The 23,858-nt window shown below is 36.1% G+C and overlaps 1 protein-coding gene, 1 long non-coding RNA gene and 1 pseudogene across 9 annotated transcripts in view; 2 read left to right on the forward strand and 1 right to left on the reverse strand.

The window, feature by feature from the left end:
- The window catches only part of LOC141424161 (uncharacterized), a 133,555-nt gene that overhangs the window by 73,160 nt on the left and 36,537 nt on the right, over positions 1–23,858 (reverse strand). The window lies entirely within an intron of this gene.
- Positions 1–23,858, forward strand: part of Chd1 (chromodomain helicase DNA binding protein 1) — a 140,784-nt gene that overhangs the window by 2,139 nt on the left and 114,787 nt on the right. The gene's annotated exons all lie outside the window — the stretch shown is intronic.
- Positions 641–22,550, forward strand: LOC109680779 (large ribosomal subunit protein uL6-like; annotated as a pseudogene).

The following is a 23,858-nucleotide window of genomic DNA, read 5'->3' on the forward strand; positions in this document are numbered from 1 at the left end:
TAAATTATATACATGTTTTTTAAAAATACGAAGATAGGGACAGGTATAATATACACATCAATAATCCCAGCTACTTAGAAATCAGAGATCAGGAGGATCACAGTTTAAGGCCAGCCTGGGCTAAATGTTAGGGAGACCCATCTCAGTCAATAACCAGGGAGTGGTGGCACATGCCTGTGATCCCAGCTCTGAGGGAAGTGTAAGTAGAAGGATCAAGGTCCTGTCTGGCCTGGGCAAAAACTGTGAGAACCTATCTCAAAAATAACCAAAGCTGAAAGGGCTAAAGGTGTATCTCAAGCTGTAGAATGCATCTAGTAAGTAGGAGACCCTGAGTTTGAATCCCAATACTGAAAAAAACTTTTGATGCTGATTTGCCATTTAGCATATTTTCATCATGAATTGGAAGTGATTTTTCCAAAGTAAAATTAGTTATACTTGCTATCCTCAAGATTTCAGTCGAAAGGAAGGGTTGGGGAGAAGGGATATAGTCAGATTCAGGCTCAATTGAAACTTGAAAGCAAACATGAAAGAACAAATCACTCATACTGACTTCCCTTCTTTCCACTGCAGACAGACTGCCAAATAAATATGCATCTGAATAAATCTTTCTTCCTTGCAAAACAGTCACTACAGGCCAGACATGGCAGTGCACAACAATTATCCCAGCACTTGTGAGGTGGAGACAAGAAGATCAAGAATTCAAGGTTAGCCTAGGCTACATAGCAAGACCCTGTCTCAAAAAAGCAAAGCAAGGGCTGGTTCAGTGTCTCATGCTGGAATCCAGCTACTCCAGAGGTGGAAATCAGGAGGATCCATAGTTTGAGGTCAGCCTGGGCAAACACAGTAAAACTCCATCTCAACAAACAAGTTGAGCATAATAGTCTGCATCTGTGATCCCAGCTATGAGGGAGTCCATAGGTAGGAGGATGGTGGTCTGAGGCTCTCCAGGCAAAATTGTGAGACCCTATCCAAAAAATAATTTGAGCAAAAAAAAAGCTGGGGATGTGGCTCAAGTGGTAGAGTGCCTGCCTAGCAAACCAAGGCCCTGAGTTCAAACTCTAGTACTGTCAAAACAAAACAACAACAAAGTCAGTACAGGATAGTCTGGGGTTATAACTCAGTGGCAGAGCATTTGCTTAGCACGTGTGAGCTTCTGGGTTTGAGCTCTAGCCCTGAAAAAAAATTACTACAGGAAAATAACTTACATGGCAAAGAACAGAGGCATTTAAGGCTATTTTCCATCTTACAACTGAACACAAGTGAAAATTTTGCTCATTGCTTGAATCTCCCAAATTTTTGTGACAGTTCTCTTTATTTCTTTCTACTTATTTTTTTCTTAGTGCTGGGGATTTCTTTGTGCAAAGCCTCATATGCCCTAAGCACCTCTACCACTGAGCTACATCTCCAACCTCTTCTGTTACACTTCTAATAAAAATCTGAAATTTTTGAAGCTAAAAGGAAAGACAGTATTTTTCCAATGTCTAAAAGTATATGCAATATTACATTTAAAGTAGTTTAAGTTATAAAACTGATTGACTTTCCAAAGTCCACTTATTGTGACTGCTTCTGAGGTAGGTGTAGACAATAGAAATCTTGATTGTTGATATCTCATGTGGAAGAACAGCTAAGCCTCTATATAAAAATTCAACTCTGGACCTTGTCCTCTCAAGTTGCATCCAAACTTCAGTAATATAACTAATTTGCATTTGCTGTGATACAGCCTTTAACAAGGCATTTAATATTACAGGGAAAGGTTTTTGCACTCATTTAATGCAAAATGGCTACAGATAAATAATTTTAACAGAGTAGAGTTTTCCAGAAATAAAGCTGTTCTTCAGAGAGAATGATGTCATAATAAAGCCATACATCAAGGACAATTGCCCAACATGTGGTCTGTGAAAATTAAGCTCATTATAGGTTTCCTGTGATGAGTCACCACAGTTACAGTCACTGGACAACGTCTTCAGTGCAAATTTTGAATACACTTTCCAGTTCATAGAAATTTTTGGCACCTTCTATACAAACAAAAAACATTGCAGATTTCTCCATGTCTTGCCTTGTTTTGTTTTGTTTTGAATAGAATTAGCCCACAGCTTCTCCAGAATTCTCCTAGGGAGAAGACAGCTTCCATCCACCACCTCATGCTGCTGCGTCCACTGGACTTTCTCTGCCTAATTGATGCAGTTTGCTTTCCGCCTTTCCCATGTTCCTCATGTTTTACTTGTTTAAGAATGAAGTTATGGTTACATTACCAGAACATACAAACAAGCAAAACCGAAAAAGAAAGCTCTCCAGTCATTGCAGTGGGTGCTTGACAGGAAAGTAGGGGGACTTACCTGAGTTCTGTACCCTTCTTCAATGCTTTTAGGGGCTTTCCATCATCACATCAATTTCCTCAGCCTAGAATTCAAAGTTCTTCCTACTCTGCCCTAGAAGTTCACTCCAAATTTGCTCCTGTTACTCCCAAATTATTGTTCCATAAAATTCCTTCTGTAAGTTGAGTTGTAACCCTTCCCACTTCCCAAAAAAAGATATGTTGAAGTTCCACACCCAGTATTTCAAATTGTGACTGTATTTGGAAATAGAGGTTTTACAAAAGTAACTAAGCAAAAGTGAGGCCTTTGGATGGGCCCTAGGCAATATGTGCAATTAATATATTCTAAAAATAATAAATAATCTTATACATTTTAGAAGCCCAATTACAACTTACTTCTTCTGCTGTCAGTGTCCTTTCTAAAAACAATCATTCCTTGAAGTTTGAACTCTGTATTGTTATTACTGGTAATTCATTATATTGTGTATACTTAGATTTGTAAGAATAGTCTCTTCCTCAATTTACACTCTAAACAGAGACTACTTCTTATTTATATTCCTGAGGTTAGTAATGAATTATGTGTAAGAATTTAATAAATATTTTAGTGACATGATACTTCCCAATTAATATATTTAACTAATTTAATGAAATATGGAAAATAAGAATGAGTATTTAGCAAAAATTATCTATTTTTTTGTTTTGTTTTGTTTTTTTGAGACAAGATCTTGCCACGTAGCCCAGGCTAGACTTGAACTTTTGATCTTCTTGCCTCAGCCTCCCAACTGCTCGGATTGCAGTCATGTGCCACCATACCTGGCTTAAAATTATCCAATTTTAATGCATCTTAATTACATTTATAATACATACAATGGTTCAAACTTTTCTTGCAACCTTTTTTTTTGTGGTACTGAGGTTTGAACTCAGGACCTCACACTTGGTAAGTAGGCACTCCACCACTTGAGCCACTCTACCAACCCTGTTTTGTGCTAGGTAGGTATTTTCAAGATAGGGTCTCAATGAACTATTTGCCTGGACTGGCTTAGAACTGAGGTCCTCCTGATTTCTGCCTCTTGAGTAGCTAGGATTACAGGTGTGAGCCACCAGTGCCCAGTTTGCAATTCTTTTTACATATTTGTATAGTTTAAAAAACAGAGGCTCATTCTATACATTTAGTTTCATATTCCACTTTATTTGTTTAATATATGATCATATAAATTTTTCTCCTGTTTTTACAATTATATGTTTATATATTGTATAAAAATAAAATTGGAATCATAGTTTCCATTCAATTTTTAGCTCACTTTAAAATTTAATATAGTATTATAAACAATTTATCTATTTTAAAAATTATTTAAAACATTATTTTTATCAGGTATGTAATATTTCTTTCATATGGTTACAACATAATTTATTCAACAATTATCTCCGTGGTCATTTAAATGGTTGTAATCTTTACTCTAATTTCATAAAGATTATCTTTGCTTATATATCCTTGATAGTACCTATGATTATTCTCTTGAGTAGATTCCTGGAAAAGGTAAGAATAAATCAAGAGTATGGATATATTTGTGGTCTTGACACAGGTCACCAAATTGTTCCTCATAAATAGCTATTCTGGTTAAAGTCCCATCGGCAGTACACAAAAAGTGTCTACCTATCACACCACATGCTTGAAACATTTTGGTATTATATTTTTTTACTGTCAATATTACTATACTAGTCTAACAAATTTGCTGATCACCTAAGATGAAATATGCGCATTAGTGATTTATGTTTCTGTGAAATATCTCCTTAAGCTATTTGGTCAGTTTTCTATTGTAATATTAGCATTTTTATTGTAGCATAGGACATCAAGTAAACTTCTTTACTCTCTTAAATTTAGGTTCAGGCTTAAAGCTGAGGTCCAGAGCTTCAAAGTTCCCTATATGTTACAGACATAAAGTGCCATCAAAGATTGGCCCTAACTCATCTCCTTACCCCTAAGGTTCACAAAGAAGCAGCAGAATCAGCCCTGCTTCCCACAGTCCCTGCCGCCTCCAGGTAACACAGGACTAGGAATAGAGAGAGTCAGATTCAGGGTTATTATTTTTAGCTATTCTAGGTCTGAACAGTTTTTGTAGTATTTTTTAACCCCCTGCACCCATTTCATGGTCACTTCCACTGGCTGGAAAAACAGCAATTGCTGTTAGGAACAGGGAAAGGAAGCTGTGACTTTAAACCTTTCAGTGCTCATTTAATAACAAAATGACTAGAAGGTTTTGGAATCTACCCAAGAAAGTGTTCAAGGATGAAAAAGAAATTTGACATAGCACATTTTCTAGTAATGATTTTTAAAAAGTGGAATGATTTGATTTTTGCAGTTCAACAAATAGAAACCGTTAATAATCTGCTACACTTATTAATATAAACTGCCTTTTACTTCTGACAAAGTGTTAAAATGTGTTGAAACAGTTTTCTCAATTTCTCTTTTGCCTTTTCTTTAAGTGTATTATTTAATGTTCTGTGTTACATTAATACTATTGGTTGATCATGCACTCTTAATGAACCTTTTACCATGCACAATTTTGTAACATTGTGCTTTGAACATTTGGAAAATATTGCTTCACTGAGTTATACGACCTCCCAAATGGTAACACATTTCATTTTATAATATCAAAATAAAATTACATTCATTAATATTACAACCACCATCAGTTAAAAAGTCTTTATTGTGAAGCTTTCAAGCTCACAGGGTTGGATAGTTTTCCAAAATACTAACTTTTAGTTAAAAGCTTAAATTTTTCATTGGAAACAAAATATTATCAGTTGTGTCCCTTGAAATGGCAGGTTCATTTCAGTTATTTGTAAGAAAATATATGCAAAATAATGAATTCTGAATAACCCTAATTTACCTGTCAACTGTTCTTTCAAGTAATTAAAAATTTTAGAGGGAGGGGGTGGAGTGGGTGGTAAGGGAGAGGGTGGAGGCAGGGGGGAGTAATGACCCAAACATGTATGCACATATGAATAATAAAACAATAAAAAAAAGAGTTCAGAAATAGACTCTGACATAATAAGAAACAATACTGACAGAGATGGCCTTAAAATTAAGGGAGATGATAAAGATTGTTCAACAAGTGTTGTTAGGATAATCACCTAACTTGTATGCTAAAATAAATTCCACGTAGACAGTGAAATCAAAGTTATGAAATTAGTATTAAAATCACTCGGGCTGGTGGAGTGGCTCAAGTGATAAGAGGGCCTGCCTAGTAACATGAGGTCCTGAGTTCAAACCCCAGTGGTGCCAAATAAATAATATATTTTTTTAAAAACCCACTACAGTGGAAAACAAGGGGGGATTTTTTTAAGTTTTCAAAAATTAAGAAGTATGCAAGTATGTAGGAAAAGGCATATAAAAAAACAAAAAACAAAACAAAACAAAAAATACTTCACACAAGTACTTTCTCAAAAGACAAACATTGCATTTTGGAACATAGGTAGAAGGATCGGGTGCTGAGGTCAACCCAACCTTTATACTGAGACATCTTGGAAAGCAAACCAGGCATGGCACAGTGGTTCACTCCTGTGATTATAGATATTTGGTAGGTAGAGATCAGAAGGATTACAGTTGGAAGCCAGCCCTGGAAAAAAGTTTAACAAGACCCCACCTCAACCAACAAGCTGGGCATTGTGGGATGTGCCTGTGGTCCTAATCTCATAGGCAGGAGGATCACTGTTTGAGGTCAATCCAGGCAAAAATTTGAGTCCTTACCTGAAAAACAACTAAAGTAGACCAGAGGGCATGGCTCAAGTGGTAGAGTGCCTACCTAGCAAGGCACTGAATAAAAAAAAAAAAAAAAGTAACAATTAAACAAAACAAGACACCATGTACTAAAAGGTTGAAATTTAATCCACTTACATGTTTACTGCCTCATTAGTACGATCTTTTTTTATTTTTTTGACAGGGTCTTACTGTGTAGCCCAGGCTGGCCTCAAACTCATTATCCTCCTGTCTCAGTGTTCCAAGCGCTTGGACTACAGGCACGTATCATCATGCCTGGTGTCCTTTTTGACTTTAAATTAAGTTAATTTTTGTCCCTCAGGGGTGGCTCAGTAATAGAGCACCTGCCTCCCACCCATGAGGCCATAAATTCAATCCTTAACACAACAAAAAAATGAACTGATACATTAAAAAATGAAAATTATAGATAGTAATGGGATATCAAGTGATGCTCTTATATGTAAATACATCATGCAATATTTAAACTAAGTTAAACATATCTATTCTTATCATACATTTATCATTTCTTGGTGGCAAAAACTTTCAAAATCCTTTCTTCTGGTTTTTGAAATGTACCATACATTATTGTTATCTACAGCCACTCCACTGTGCAATAGCACACCAGAACTTCCAACTTCTGTTTAACTATCAACCAACTATTGACCAGCCTTTCTCTGTGTCTCCCACACCCTTACTCTCCTTGGTTGCAGGAAACCATCACTTTCACCATCTGTCTTATCAATAGATTATTTTTAAACACTTTTTCTATATTGCTCATTACAGGCCTATATGCAGTAATTCAAAGAAATATGTAACTGCTTTTATTGAACAACTTAGTTATTAGGCTGAGTATTCTGCACAAATTTCCATTCTATTTCACATTTTTATTAGTGCATATTAATTGTACAGTGTAGGAGGTTTCATTGTGATATTTCCATATGTGCATATATTACTTTTTCTTATCCCCTCACATCCCAACACGCTGCTCATCAGTATATTCTTTTTTCATTGTTGTTGTTACTGGGGTTTTGAACTCAGGGCCTAAACCTTGAGCCACTTTACCAGTCCTTTTTGTGTGTGCATGTATGTGATGGGTTTTTTCAAGATAGGGTCTCATGAACTGTTTGGCCAGGCTAGTTTCAAACAGCAATCCTCCTGATCTCTGCCTCCCAAGTAGCTAGGATTATAGGCATGAGCCACCAGTGCCCACCGGGGTGTGTGTGTGTGTGTGTGTGTGTGTGAGAGAGAGAGAGAGAGAGAGAGAGAGAGAGAGAGAGAGAGAGAGGGAGAGAGAGAATCTACTACTAAAAGAATCCTACGAATCAGTACCATGAGCTGCCCCCGCCTTGATTTGTTGTAAAGAAATGGGAAATTTACTCACCATTGCTTTTGGACCATCAATGAGAACAGAAAGAAAATAGCAAATAATACTACTACTTAAAAATAGGCTTGACTTTATAGACCCCTGAAAGGATCTTAGATCCCGAGGGTTGAAGCTGTCATTGGAGAAACACTGCTGTGTGAGATACTATGATAATAAATAAAAACAATAGATTCATTGATGGTGATGCTGATAGACACATGTCAGACAGAGGATGAAAATTTCAAAGCCAAATTTATCCAAAGTAAAACGATATTCATATGGGGAAATGGATGAAACTGGAAATCATGTTAAGCAAAATAAACCAGACTGAGAAAGACAAATATTGTATGTTCTCTCTTGTATGTGGAATCTAGACCAAGAGTTAAAAAAATGACACCAGTGTAAAAGGCATTGTTTAGGGGTAGAAACCAGAAAGGTGGTGGGGGTGAAGGGAAAGGGTGAAGGGGTAGAGGATGAATATGATCAAAGTTCTTCATGAACATCTGTGAAAATAGAACAATGAAACCCATTAGGGTTGTTTTTAAAAAATTGGGGGGCTAGTGGGGTGACTCAAGTGGTAGAGCACCTGCCTTGCAAGCATGAGTCCCTGAGTTCAAGCCCCAGTACCATCAATAATAATAATAATAATAATAATAATAATAAAGAAATAAAGAGGGCTGGAGGTGTGACTTAAATGGTAGAATGCCTGCCCAGCAAGTGCAAAACCCTGAGTTTAAACCCCAGTCTCACCAAAATAAATAAATAAAATCTGGGTGCCAGTGGCCCATGCTTGTAATCCTAGCTACTCAGGAGGCAGAGATCAGGAGGATCAAGTTTCGAAGCCAACCTGGGAAATAGTTCATGAGACCCAATCTCGAAAATACCCACTAGGAAAGAATGGGGCTGGCAGAGTGGCTCAAGGTATAGGCTTGAGTTCAAACCCAAGTACCAAAAAAAAAGAAAAAAAAAATTGAGGAGGAGGGATAAGAATGAGTAACAGATGGTATGAATCTGATGAAAGTACATTATAGGCATGTATGGAAATATCACAATGAAATCCCTTTTTACAATTAATATACAAATACTGTATCCAAAGAAATCAACCTGCCACCAGATTGCTAGCTGGCTTCCTGGGGGAATGCTGCTATTTCAGATGCTCAGTAATAGTCTTTGCTACTGGCCAGGCATGCACTCAGCAGTGGCAGTAACTAGATTAGCCTTGATGAGAGTAAATGCACAATGTTGAATCCATGTATCATCTCCATCCCTGCTGTCATAGCCACTTTGTTCATAGGCCTTAGGCAAGGTCTAGGGGCTAAAGATAGAACCTGAGTGTTATCCATATGCTATGTCATCTTGCCTAGCTGGAAATTGCAAGACTATATAGTTAGTGACTCTTGGTTGCAATACCAAGGGACATAGTGGTTATCTCCCAAGCTTCTCTATGCAGTTATTCCTCTTTTTCCAGCATTAATAAAAATCTTAGAGGAGACACTTTGAGACTATGTAAATATCCTGTTCTTTCCTCAAACTTTTGCCTGCTAACTTTAGAATCTTTTTCCATTGTATTTTTCCATAACACTTATCACTACTGGTGTTTCCTAATGGACATTTTCAAGTTTTCCCCATTTTTTGTTTTGCTTTTTTTTTTAATTTTTATTCTTTGAATCATAGTCTCACTATGTAGCCCAGGTTATTCTTAAACTTGTGATCCTCCTGCCTCAGTCTCCAGATGCTATGATTGTAGGGGGTGCCACCCTGCCTTGCTTCCTCATTCTTTTCACATAAATGAATTAGAATCTTTCTATAAAGAGCAGGTATCTCTTCTTCCTCAACTATTTATCTTTTCAATTGTGCCCAGTTGTGTTCTTTCTGTTTGCCTTCCTGGCCAGGCCAGTAGAAATTTAATAAAGCAATAGAAAAAGAGCAAACACCATTTAAAAAGATAAATTGTGCTGAGCGTTGGTGGCTCACACCTGTATCTATCTACTCAGGAGGCAGAGATCAGGAGGATCGCGGTTCAAAGCTAAACAAGTAGTCCATAGACCCTATCTTGAAAAATATCCATCACACACACACACACACACACACACACACACACACACACACACACACACACACCACAAATAAAGGGGCTGGTATAGTTGCTTAAGACCCTGAGTTCAAGCCCAGTACTGAAAAAAAAAAAAAAAAAAGATAAATCACAAAGAATTTTCAAAATCTCCACAGTATTTTGGCAAGCCAGACAGACTGGTCAGACTACAGAAAAGTTAGATTAAGATCAGACACATGGTCAGGCATGTGGTGCACATCTGTAATCCCATCCCACCACTCAGGAAGGTGAGACAGGAGGATTGTCAAATTCCAGGTCAGCCTTTGCTACATAGTAGACCTTGCCTCAAAAAAAAAAAAAAATCAGACACACAAACACAAAACACCATCAATTAAAGCAACAAAAACAAGTAAGAAACAAACTGACCGCTTTACAAAAAAGACAAAAATATTTATTGCGTGTACAAAAGAAAAGTCAATGTGTTATCACAACTAATGGTCATTTTGATTTTCTCTGACTCTTACTAGGTAATTATTTCTAAATTTTAAAAAAGGTAATTGAAAAACAAACAAAAAACCAGGGTAATTGATCTATTTTACAATAAATGACAGTTTATACTTGTTTTAATTTTTATTTTAAAGATACTGGGTTTTAGTGGTTTATTTTTGACTTCGGACCTTTCCCTCTAATGAAGACATCTAGTATTTTTCATAGAAAACCTAGCAAATAAATTGTTGTGTTGTGAATAGTAGGAATATTGATGCCATGAAACTTCAGACTTGAGAAGGATTATCTCCATCAATGAAATATTTTGCAATGTAGGCTGTTTCTGCAACAGAGTGGTGTACAGTAAATCAAAATTTCCATTTATCTGTAGAGGGTGAAAGCATTGATTCTGAAAATGAGTTATAATTTCTTAGGTGGCCTAAAAACAAGGCACCAAACTTGCCTAGACATGATTTTCCCATTGGCGAAATGGTAATAGTCTTTACCTCCCTCATTAAGAGATGTTAGACATTAATTAATGTTCATAATGGGCTAGACATCTGTGATTAAATGATGTTATCCTTGGTGGAAAACAGAGTCATTCAACAGTTGAGGAGTAGTAAACAGACCAGGGAAGATGTGTAGTCCATGAGAAGAGGTATTTGAGTGAAAATTAGTCAGGAAAGGATAATGGAGACCTGGGCAAGATTCTCATGCTATGTGTCAGCTTTGGTGCACTTATTTTCTTCATAAGATTAAGTAATACACCTTCCTAATTCTTAATAAGGGTTCCTACACTAACGTTGTTAATTTTTCTGTCCTATGGATGTTTTTAATATTTTAGTGAAACCTACAGACCTTGCAATAATATTTAATGCATTAAAATATGTAGGACAATGAAATAAACTACTTTATCAACATATAGTTATCAAAACATCTAAAAATTTAACTTTAAAGTAATATGTGTGTGTTTATTAAATTAACTAAAATCTAATGACATTCTAATAACCACTATTTTAAATACCACTTTAAAATGTTTTACGTGATACGGAAACGTGTTTTCGCTTAATGATGAGGTTAGAGGAATTGCTCTTATTTCTGTGGTTTGTTAAATACCTTTATAACTTTTTTAAATGTTAAAGTTTAGTTGGAATTTTACTGAAAATGCAGATGTATTTTCTTCCTCACCCACGTTTCTGGACCCTGTAAATTTTTTCATGTGCTTCTTGGTGATGTTTGGATGTCAGGTTGAGAAATCCAGTCCTACACTTATTCTGGGACCTTTCAGATAGTTAAAGATTTTTTTTCTCAACATTTATCAGATATTATTTACAGGTTATAGGTGTTTATTAAAAATGCAAATCTCAGAGATGGAGTGTAGCTCTGTGGTAGAATGTAAGGTCAGTATATGCGAGCCTCTGCTTCAATCCTCAACACCAAAAACAACTCCTCCTCCCCGACACACACAACTCCTTTGGCCTTTTCCTAGAAAATTTTAGGATTGAAAAATGGCTGTGATCTGTATTGTTAGCAAGCACCCAGGTGACTGACATATACACTAAAGTTTGAGAATTGCTACAAAGTTGGCCAATTCATCTCCAGTAGAATCAGCTTTAAAGCCAGTCATTCTTGAATATTAGTTTGAGATATTATATTACAGTAGGTCTGAAAGGGATGGAGAAATTGTCATTTTTAAGGACTGCAGATGTAGCTCAGTGGTATTGCATAGCATGCACAATTGCCCTGGGTTCAATCCCCAGCATTAAAAAAAAAAGAAAAGAAAGGCAGGAAGGAAGGAAAAATAAATTTTAATTTTTTTAACAGGCATTTCAAATATTATGAAGAATATACTTTTTTTTGGCTGTCTTATAGTTGCCAATTGCATAGTTTTGTTTTCTTTTTTAATTAGCATGTAATTAAAAATATATGGGGGGACACATTGTGATATTTACATATGTACTTACAAATGAAGAATATACTCTTAACTCCATTATGAGAACTATCCTTAAGCGAAGACACTAAAAGTGAAAGTACAAAATATGCCTGGAGACAGAGGAGCTGCTGAGGAGTTTTATGTAACAGTCCTTCTCCCCTTCCTTTTCTGCACCAGTTAAGACTCCTAAAAAGAAAATCTTTTCATAGAACAATTAAAAAGAGAATCAAGGTATTATAGCACAGAAGACACAAAAGGAGAGTGACATTCTTTCTGCCCATTTTTAATATCATGCCTTATACTGTGAGCAAAAATTAAATTTGTCATCAATAACATAAAAAGGAATAATTATAAAGTAATAGAGTTTCAGAAGATCTAAAGATCATCATGAGCTTTTACTACTCCCTTTTTTGCTTCTACCTACATCTTTATCCCTATGCCAGAACTCTGTAATTTTGAGTTTTTGACCGATATATCCAACTGCCTACTAGACATCTATTCCTGGATATCACAGACAACTCAAACAGCTACAAACCCAAACTAAACTCATCACCCTCCTCTACAGAATGGCATTCTTTCTATCATTTGTCTTGGATATTGGTAGTACTATCTAGCAAAATATTCAGAAAGTATCTTAGGCTTTTTCTCATTTATTTTTCTTTTGCTAGGGGACAACTTTCGACTGATGAGCAATAATTTTAAGGCTCCCACAATGGCCTAGTGTTCCTTAACTTTTGGAGTGCCCACCTCCAATGTGGTTGGTGTTGTAAGATGGGCATTGTACTTGGAAAGTCCTTTTCTCATTTCTGTTGTTCTGTGCTTTGAGCACAAACAGGCCTCAAACTTGATATCGTTCTACCTCTGCCTCTCGAGTACTGGGATTATAGGTGTGTACCACCATGCTTGGCTGGGAGCATCCTTCTGATACAGCTTTCATGCCCCAAACTAACTCCAATAACACAACTGCAGTCCCAGAATTTAGGAGATTGTGTTTCACATGAGCTCAGATTTGGCCTCCGAAAAAAATGTCTTTTGCTCCTATGACTCATTTTTCCTTGTATTCATCTTTTCTTGCCCTTTACTCCATTTAAGTAGTAAGATTTCAAGATCCAAGTTTAGCACACAGTTTTTGGAGAATGATCTTTCAGTTCCTCAGGCCTAGGTAAGAGGAAACTTGGAGGCTCACATAGTCTTGATTGAATCATGAATAAACTACATTAGAATTGGATGCCAAAGTCTGACCTAGTAACATATGATTCAGAATTTGGAATTGTGATCAGTAACATCTGGTGTAGTTAAGCTGACCAAAATGAGTATATAGCTAAGGTTTGGGAAATAAATTCACTAAAGAATCTTACACTTTAAGGGCTATTCCCCAAACACAGAGCAAAGCTATGGCACCAGGATAAGATAAAGTAAATAGACTTATGGGTCTTGTTGAAGATAGAAATTCAGTTCTATATGTTGGGCTGACCTCAAGACAGGACCTCAGTATATAAGCTTATGACATAGGGATGCTAGGTACTGCTGGACTGCACAGTGTTCCCCACTCCAGGATCTATTTTGGTTTCATCCTATTCCTTAGTCAGGGCTAAAGGAGTAATGTGCAACTCCAGAGAAAATACAGCAAATTCTTACTAGAGTCCAAAAGAGTGGCAGAAAACATCATCAGCATCACCATGATGCAAAGAAAATGGTTCAGAACATTGCCTTTTTTTCTCCCTTAAAAAAGAACTTCTGAAGTTTCTAAAAAAAACAGAGGTACAACATTAACATTAGGATTAGATAATGTATGGATGCATCTCAACCACTTCACAACTACATATGTTCTAACAGGATTTTTTACTTCTGTAGATTTAGAATTTTCTTCAGAAAAGGAAAAGGATACTGGAGATATAAAAGATAGTTCTCTAATAAAAACAAAAAGAAAGCATAAGGAAAAGCATGAGAAGAAACATAAAATGGGAGAACCTGTTTGGTTATTAATTCAATGGAATTAATGGCAATTGACAACACTCCATAATTTTAAATTTTTAAACAATGTATTCACATAATTAAAATGCTAAATGGTTCAAAAAGGTTTATATCAAAATATAGAAAAATGATACCAGTCCCTTCCTTCCTCCCTCATCCTGATCTTTAAATGATAGTAGTTTCACTATTCACACACTTTGTTCAAGTGAAGGAATATTAAATGATAAGCAAATATTGTTCATTTTTGCTTTACAAATTGTGTATTTAATGTTAGATCAAGGTATAGATATTCCCATTTTGGTTTTCCCTAAAATTTATCTAAAGGTCTCAAATTAGCCATCACTGTTCAGATTATGAATGTTTGAGTATAATTTATTACTGATTGAAACAATATAACACTTCTTTCTTTTTTCTTTTTGTGACTTGTAAATTATCACTCTTTTCAATTTGCTTATATTACCACATATCTACCAAAAATTATTTCCAGATTTTTAGAAAGAAATGCTTTTCTTTAAAATGCTCTTCAGTACTATTTAATAGGTAGTTAAAATGCATCCCACTATCCATCAGCTCGTTCTTCCTGTTAGTGATGTGCCGGTGGGGTCCTTCATCCTCCTGCTCAATCCAGACTGATGGTATCAGTTGCAAAGCTTTCATGGAGGAATTCTCCTACATTACTTTTATTTTGAGCATGCTGAATCTTGGTGTTTGGGGGCTGGCAGAGTGGCTCAAGTGGTAGAGCACCTACCTGCCTAGTAAGCTCAATGAGGTCCTGAATTCAAACCCACAGTATAGCCAAAAAATGCTAGAACTGAATCTTGTTGTTTGAGGATTTCTTTCTGAATTCACTGGCATGTTTGGATGGAATAACACATAGAATAATGTCTTGAGAAAGAGTGCAAGGGAATTATATATATATTTGAAATTCACATGTTGACAGTGTCATTAGTTTTTCTTGTATCTAGTGAATCATTTGGTTGGATACAGAATTCTAGATCAATTTCTTTCTTCAAAATTTTGAGATCAATACTCCATTATCCTTGAAATATATTTACCATTCACATAATTTGATGACATGTTTACTTCTAATTCTCCAGATACTACATTTTTTTTGTCTTTCTGAAAGTTTAGGGCTCTTCCCTTTATTCATAGTGTTCTGAAATTTTTCAATGATGTGCTTTGTTATTGGTTTTTATTTGCTTCTGTGGAAACTAGTTACACTCCTTAGACATGTAGACTCAGGTTCTTTCATTCTAGGATATTTTCTTTATATTGTATCTCCAATAATTCTCTCCTTTCCATTTTCTTAGTCTTTATATTAGAAATGCCATTAATCAGATATTGGCTTTATTACATTCCATTGCTTTGGTTGTTTTATTCTGATTTCTTGTGATTTTCATTTATCATTAGTTAATATAGGAACTTTTTGGTGGAAAGTTTCCCATACTACTGTTTTTAAAGAATAATATCTTATTTTTCCCCATAAAGCACCATTGTTTTTGTCTCAAGGATAAAATATTTTCTTTTGTCTCGTAATATTAATTTTTAAAGTCTTTTATTCTTCTTGCATTCCCTCAGTTTACTCTGAGTTCCTTTTCCCTGCTAAGTTTATTAAACCTGTGTCTCTTATGTCAAAAAGTCCTCTTCAAATATGTTAAAACACTTACCAAGCTTATTGGCCAGCTTTAGTCTAGATTATCTGGGTAAGAAGCTTTCCTTTTAGTTGGTGGATCTCAAAGCTATTCAATTTTTCCATGAAAAAAAAAAAAACCCTTAATCTCCTATAATGGCTCATATGCCTGATTGCTGGTATGAGTCTGAACTTACCCTCCTTCATCACTTTCAGCTGAGCTGATGCTCCAATTTCAGAGCCTTCTAGATGAGTTAATCCAGAAACTAAACATCCAGTTCTGGTAGGGAATAGGAGGGAGAAGTTCAACTATTTTGTATACAGATTTTTGAGGCCCAAGCTCTGTTTTCAGCATTACAACTTATCCCTTATTGCCACCATAACTGGGACTTTCATGTTTTAATTGTTTACCAGAATCATGAAGCATCTCATTTGCTTCTCTTTGGTATTCCCTTCCTCAAGCACTTTGGTTGCAGCCTACTTTGTCCTGCTGAGTTAATTACTATGCCTCCTCTGCTTTCCATCTTCTAAACATTTGTTTGAATTCTTTGTATGTTATTGTCCCATTTTCCATTCTTTCTCCAAGTGTAATTTTATTCAGAATTCCCTAAGGAGGAAAATAAATGCAATCATTAGTCTCAGAATCAGCTATAACCTCCATTAATAATGTGATCACTGCATGATTCTTATTTTCTATTCATGGATACCTTTTAGAAGAAAAAAAGGCCTCGTAGAATGAGCAGATGAGGAAATAATTCTAAGTTTATTCTTTTTTTTGTGGGAATGTATTGGAATTTGAACTCAGGACTTCATGCTTTCTAGGCAGGCTCTCTACCACTTCAGCCACAGAGCTAGTCCCATCTAAGTTTACCCTTTATACCTAATTGTAAATGTGATCTGTGACTATAAATTCAACACTTGGGCTCATTAATGTATCTACTGTGACAGTGAAGAACATTCTCACAATCATACTTTTGACATTCCAGAAAATTTTGACATCACTCTGAAGAAAAGCACAGTTACTGTGAAGGACCCCAGAGGAATCCTCTGTAGGACTTCAATCACATTTATATAGAACTTAGTCTTCTTGGAGAGAAAAAGAAGAGGATCCAGTTTCAGTTTTCTGTAGGCAGATAACTACTCCCAGCAACATTTGTTGAAGAGGCTGTCTTTTCTCCATCACATATTTTTGGCACCTTTATTGATTAGGTGGGAGTAGCTGTGTGGATTCATATCTGGGTCTTCTATTCTGTTCCACTGGTCTTCATATCTGTTTTTTTTTGCCAGTATCATGCTGTTTTTATTGCTATGGCTCTGTAGTATAGTTTGAAGACAAGTATAGTGATACCTCCAGCATTTCTCTCTTTGCTCAGTACTGCCTTGGCTATTCACAGTCTTTTGTGTTTCCAAATGAATTTTAGGGTCGATTTTTCAATCTTTGTAATGAATGTCATTGGGATTTTGATGGGAATTGTGTTGAACATGTAGATTGCTTTTGGTAGTACAGTCATTTTTACTATGTTGATTCTGCCAATCCATGAGCTTGGGAGATCTTTCCACCTTCTGCAGTCTTCTTCAATCTCTTTCCTCAATGGCTTACAGTTCTCCTTGTAGAGGTCATTTACAGCCTTTGTTGAGTTTATTCCTAGGTGTTTGATTTTCTTTGAGGCTATTGCGAGTGGAATGGTTTTCCTATATTCTTTTGCAATCTGCTCATTCTTTGGGTATGGAAAGGCTACTGATTTTTTTGTAATTGATCTTTGTATCCTGCTACTTTGCCAAAGCTGTTTATGGTGTCTTTAGGTGAAGTTTTTCAGGTCTTTAAGATATAAGATCATGTCATCTGTGAATAGGAGTAGCTTGGCTACTTATCTATTTATATTCCTTTTATTTTTTCTTCTTGCCTTAAGGCTCTTGCTAGGAATTCCAGGACTATGTTGAACAGGAGTGGGGAGAGTGGGCACCCTTGTTTTGTTCCTGACTTTAGGGGATATGATTTCAGTTTTTCCCCACTAAGTATGATTTGGCTATAGGTTTGTCATAGATAGCCTTTATAATGTTGAGGTACATTCCTTCTATTCCTGGTTTCCTCAGAGCTTTTATCATGAAATGGTGTTGAATCTTATCGAAGGCTTTTTCTGCATTTACTGAGACAATCAAGTGGTTTTTGTCTTTGCTTCTGCTAATGTGCTGCATTACATTTAATGATTTGTGTTTGTTGAACCATCCCTGCGATGAAGCCAATTTGGTCATGGTGAATGATCTTTCTAATATTTTATTGGATTCAGTTTGCCATTATTTTATTGAGGATTTTTGCATCAATGTTCATTAGATTGGCCTGTAGTTCTTCTTTTTGGATGTGTTCTTGTCCCGTTTTGGGATGAGTGCAATACTGGCTTCAAAAATAAGTTAGGCAGTGTTCCTACCCTTTCTATTACATAAAGTTTAAGGAGTGTTGGTATTAGTTCTTCTTTGAAGGTCTGGTAGAATTTAGCTGAGAATCTGTCAGGTCCTGGACTTTTCTTTGTTGGGAGACTTTTTATTGCTGCTTCAATTTTGTTACATGTTATAGATCTGTGTTGGAGATTAATATCCTCTTGGCTCAGTTTTAGATGGTAGTAAGTATCTAGAAATGTGTCCATTTCTTCAAGATTTTCCAATTTATTTGAATATAGTTTCTCAAAGTAGTCCCTAATGATTCCCTGTATTTCCTTGATGTTTGTTGTTATTGCCCCTTTTTCATTTCTGATTTTACTAATTTGGGTCTTTTCTCTCATCGTTTTAGTCAGATTTACCAGGGGCATGTCAATCTTGTTTATTTTTTCAAAGAACCAGCTTTTTGTTTCATTGATTCTTTGTATGGTTTTTTCATTTATTTATTTATTTTTGGTCTCTATTTCATTAATTTTGGACCCTGTTTTTATTATTTCTCTCCTTCTGCTTGTTTTAGGTATAGCTTGTTCTTGTTTTTCTAGGAGTTTGAGATGTAGTATTAGGTCATTTATTTGAGATCGTTCGTGTTTTTAATATGTGTACTCATGGCTATATACTTTCCTCTTAGGAGTGCCTTTGTTGTGTCCCATAGGTTCTAGTAGTCTGTATTTTCTGGTAGGTTGTGTTTTCATTTTCATTAAATTCCAGAGACTTTTAAATTTCCTCTCTTATTTCTTCTATGACTCACTGATCATTGAGCAATGTGTTGTTCAACTTCCAGTTGTTTGCATATTTTCTACTGCTGCTTTTGTTGTTCAGTTCTAGTTTTATTGCATTGTCATAAGATAGTGTGCAGGGGGCTATTTCAGTTTTCTTATATTTATCGAGGCTTGTTTTGTGCCCTAAGATATGGTCTATTTTGGAAAAGGATATTGTGCTGTTGCAGGGTGAAATATTCTGTAGACATCAGTTAGGTCCATTTGATCTATGGTGTCATTTAGTTCTAGGATTTCTTTGTTGATTTTTGTCTGGATGACTTATCAATTGGTGATTGAGGGGTATTAAAGAAAGTCTCCCATTACCACTGTGTTGGAGTCTGTACATGCTTTTAAGTCCTTTATTGTATGTTTGATGAAGTTAGGTACACTGATGTTGCTTGCATATATGTTGATAAATGTTATTTCTTTTTGATGTATTGCCCCTTGTATTTGTATGAAATGACCTTATTTGTCTCTTTTGACTAATGGAAACATTTAACTTAGTCTCATGTACGTATTGCTACTCCTGCCTGTTTTTGGGAGCCTTTAGCTAGATAAATCTTCTTCCAGTCTTTCACCCTAAGCAAGCATTTATTTCTGTCAATAAGGTGGGTCTCTTATAAACAACAAATTATTAGGTCTTCCTTTTTAATTCAGTTGCCCAAATGGTGTCTTTTAATGGGGGAGTTGAGTCCAATGACATTCAGTGTTAATATTGATGCCTGCCACTCTGTAATAGTATCAATTCAAAGTGGATTACAGACCTTAATATAAGACCTGAATCATTGAAGCTAGTGCAGGAAAGAGCAGGGTACACACTGTAAGCAATAGGTATAGGCAAGGACTTCCTTGGTAGAACTCAAGCAGCTCAGAATCTAAGAGATAGGATTGACAATGGGACTACATGAAATTAAAAAGCTTCTGCACAACAAAAGAAATGGTCTGTAATTTAAAGAGGCCACCTACAAAATGGAAGAAAATCTTTAGTAGCTATACATCAGACAAGGGATTGAAAGCCAGAATATACGGGAGCTCAAAAAACTAAACTCCCCAGAAATCAGTGACCAATAAAGAAATGGGCAACTAAACTAAATACAATTTTTTCAAAGGAAGAAGTCCAAATGGCTAAAAGACACATGAAAAAGTGCTCACCATCCCTGGCCATAAAGAAAATACAAATCAAAATCACACTGTTTCCACCTCACTCCTGTTAGAATAGCTACCATCAACAACAAATGTTGGCAAGGATGTGGGGCAAAAGGAACTCTCATACACTGCTGATGGGAATGGGAATGTAAGCTAGTACAACCACTATGGAAAACAATATGGAGGCTTCTTGAAAACCTAAAAATACATCTGCCATATGATCCAGCAATACCACTCCTAGGGATATACCAAAGAAATGTGAGTCAGGTTACTACAAAGGCACCTGCACACCATCATTTATTGCAGCACTATTCACAATTGCCAAGCTACGGAAACAGCCAAGATGCCCCACTACCAATGAACAGATTAAGAAAATGTGGTACTTATACACAATGGAATTTTACTCAGCCACAAAGAAGAATGAAATTTTATCATTCACAGGTAAGTGTATGGAACTGGAGAACATCATCTTAAGTAAAGTTAGTCAGACTCAGAAGGCCAAAAATCACATGTTCTCCCTCATATGCGGATTATAGACTGAAAACAAATGCAGTAATATTATTGAACACAGGTCATGCACTAAGGGGAGACCATGCACAGGAGGGATAGGGAAAGGAAAGGAAAGTAAAAAGTTGAATGTGGTTGATGTGCTCACTGTATAGGAACAAGTATAGTAATCTTAAACTGTCAGGGGACACTATGGGAAGGGGACTAGGAAGTAGTGAAGAGGTCTGGTAAAGATGAACCAATAAGAGTTGTAAAACACATATGCAGGGAAACAACACAAGGAATCTCCCTGTAATGCCATGTTTTTCTTAGTATCTCTTATATTTTTTTCCTCTACAAAATTGGAGAACAAGAGGGAAGAACAGGTTCTGGTGTGTGTAGGGGGGGGCAGTGGCCCAAATAATGTATACACAGGTAAGTAAATCAAAAACAATAAAATAAGAAAAAGAAATAAACCAAAAATGGTAGATGAAGGAAGAAAAAAAGAAGGAGAGCATCCAGGATGATGAATGGAGGGAAAATAGAAAGGATCTGGCTATTGCTGGCACTATCTGTAATCATGTGCAGAACATGATCAGGAGTGATACACTGGTCTTCCATTATAACATGAAGTCTACAATGTTATTTAAGAGAATGGGTCTCTTGTTGAAATCTGAAATTTCTTAAGTGAGAAATAAATCTGCAGGGATTGGATGAAGACAGGTGTTGCTTGTTCACTATCTAAAGTCCAGAAAGATGAGTTACTCCTCAAAGAAAATGATATTGAATTGGTTTTAAATCCATCCACTTTGACTCAACAAGCCACAACAGTTGAAAACAAAGATATTAGAAAAAATTTGGATGGTATCTATGTTTTTGAAAAAGGAACAGTCCCACAGGCTGTTGAATAAAATGTAAGTTACTCAGTTACAGAAATATGATCCAGGATCATAACACCAATTTGTGGTATTTTAATGATGTGGTAAAAGACTTCTACTGAAAAAAAAAGAGTTAGACACTTGGGAACTTTTCCTCTTTTAATAATGTAAATAGTAACTGTTATTCAATCATTCATTTACTATTAGTCTGGAACTGGTCTAGTTTCCAGAAAACAGAAAGATAAATGAAACCATCTGTTCTATAACTCAGTGACTTGAAAAAAACTGGCTCTCCTGCCAGGAGTGGTGGTACATACCTATAATCCCAGCACTTGGGAGGTGAAAGCAGGAGGATTGCAAATTCCAGGCCAGCCTGGGCTATACAGTAAATTCCTGGCCAATCTGGGTTATGTAGTGAGACTCTCAAAAACAAACATAAAACAAAACAAAAAAAGACAGGCTTCTGTAGAAATTACCACCATATAAAGTGAGGTAAATTCTATAATAATAATATGGGCATGTAAAGAGCAAAGGAAGGAGAAATATGTGCCTTATGTGAGATGTGTAATGATTCACTGAGGTGACTTTTAAGTTGCCTCTTAGATTAAACAAGGGTAGAACACCTTCAAGTAAAGAATACTGGTGCAAAGAAAAGCAGCAGACTATCAGGAATCTTCAGGGAGTTATTTATCAGGGAAGGCTCTCTCCAAAAATTTGGAAAGGTGGACAAAGTTAAAAGAAAGATAAATAAGGGTGGGAGATGGGACACTCAGATGGTACAGCACCTGCCTAGAAGGTGCAAAGCCCTGAGTTCAAATCCAAGTACTGCAAAAATATGTAAATAATTATCTTTAGTTCCTTTACAGCATCTTTACTAAGTTCATTCACAAGTAAAGCATAAATACTATGTCAAATATCTCTGAATCATTATATATCTGAACTTCACCTTGTGTTAATCTTTCTGTGTATGAGCAGGACAGATTAATAAACTAAACACTAGAATCAGGAAAGGACTCAAGACAGACATCAAAGGAATGTAATTACATAACAAAACCTTTAAAGGATGCATTTGTACCATAGTAAAAGGAAAACAAGAGAATCATGAACACAAGACTTAGAATAGTGATTAGCTTGTATGGGGAATAGTTCTTAGTCCATTTTGTGCTGCTGCAGCACAGTATTTGAGACAGGGTAATTTGTTTATTTATTTTATTAGCATATACTTGTTGTAAGGGGGATACATTATGATATTTACATATGTGCTTACAATATGTCTTAGATTTACGCCCTCCATCATTCTTCCTCATCACTCTTTCCCCTTCTTAGAATAATTTCAACAGGCTTCATTCTTCTATTTGCATATATGAATACAAAATATATGCACTGTATTCATCCTCATTTATCCTTTCCTTACATTCACCCTACTCCCACTGGTACTTACCCCAATAAACAACTACTGAGATAGGGCAATTTATAAATAATACAAAATTTGTTTCTGTGGTGATGCATATCTACAATCCAGCACCCAGGAGGTGGAAGAAGGAGAAGATCAAGAGTTCAAGGCTAGCCTGGGCTATATGGTGAATTGGAGGCCAGCCTAGACTACATACTGGAACTGTGTCTCAAAAAAAAAATTCCATACTTCTGGAGGTTGGGAAGTCCATGATCAAGACACCAGTAAGTTAGGACTCTGTCTCTCTGCTCTAAAATTGTGCATTGAACACTGCATCTTTCAGAAGGAGGAACACCATGACTTCACATAGCAGAAGAGAAAAGCCTATTCTTTCAAGCTTTTGTTATAGCACCATTGGTTCATTCATGATACAAGAGCCCTCATAACCTGAACACCTCCTACTAGGCTCTACCTCCCAACCCTGCCAAACTGAAGAGTAAACAGGAATTTTGGGGGATGCATTAAACAGAGGAGGAGGGGACAGGATGAGGAAGGCCCACAGAGGTAGATGTAAATTATTAGTACTCTGATTTTTCTGTGGTGGATTTACCAGTAGGTTTTTTTTTTTTTTTTGGTGGTACTGGGGTTTTGAACTCAGGGCCTAAACCTTGAGCCACCTCACCAGTCCTTTTTTTGTGACATTTTCAAGATAGGGTCTCTTAAACTATTTGCCCAGGCTGGCCTCGAACCACAATCCTCCTGATCTCTGCCTCCTGAGTAATTAGGATTGCAGGAGTGAGTCACCAGCACCTGGCACAAGTAAGTATTTTAATATGTAAAATTATTTAAATAAAAGAAGGTTGGAAAGAAGGAAAAAAGGGAATTTTGTGTGGATAAATGATGAGACTGTGTCATTTACCAAGAATTATGAATAATTCCACTCTGTTTAATGGGAGAAAACAAAAACAAAAGAAACTGAGTAATATTTCAATTAGGAGACATGAAGACACAAAAAAGAACAATTAAGAAAAAAGAATAATTAGGCTCTTAACAAATAAAGGCCAACATTCACAACCAGGTGTAGAGTGGGTGAGACCAGACCAGTTACATTTTAATGGAATAAAGCTTCTTGTGATTGCTGACTCAAAGGACTTAGACGACACAGGAGTCAGGTAGACTGGAGCTGGCCATTTCCTAGTAGAAAATTATAATCTGGTCTGGGGTATATGCAGAGAAAGATGAGTTCTTCTG

Source organism: Castor canadensis, chromosome 6, assembly GCF_047511655.1.
Source record: "Castor canadensis chromosome 6, mCasCan1.hap1v2, whole genome shotgun sequence".
NCBI classification, from domain to species: Eukaryota; Metazoa; Chordata; class Mammalia; order Rodentia; family Castoridae; genus Castor; species Castor canadensis.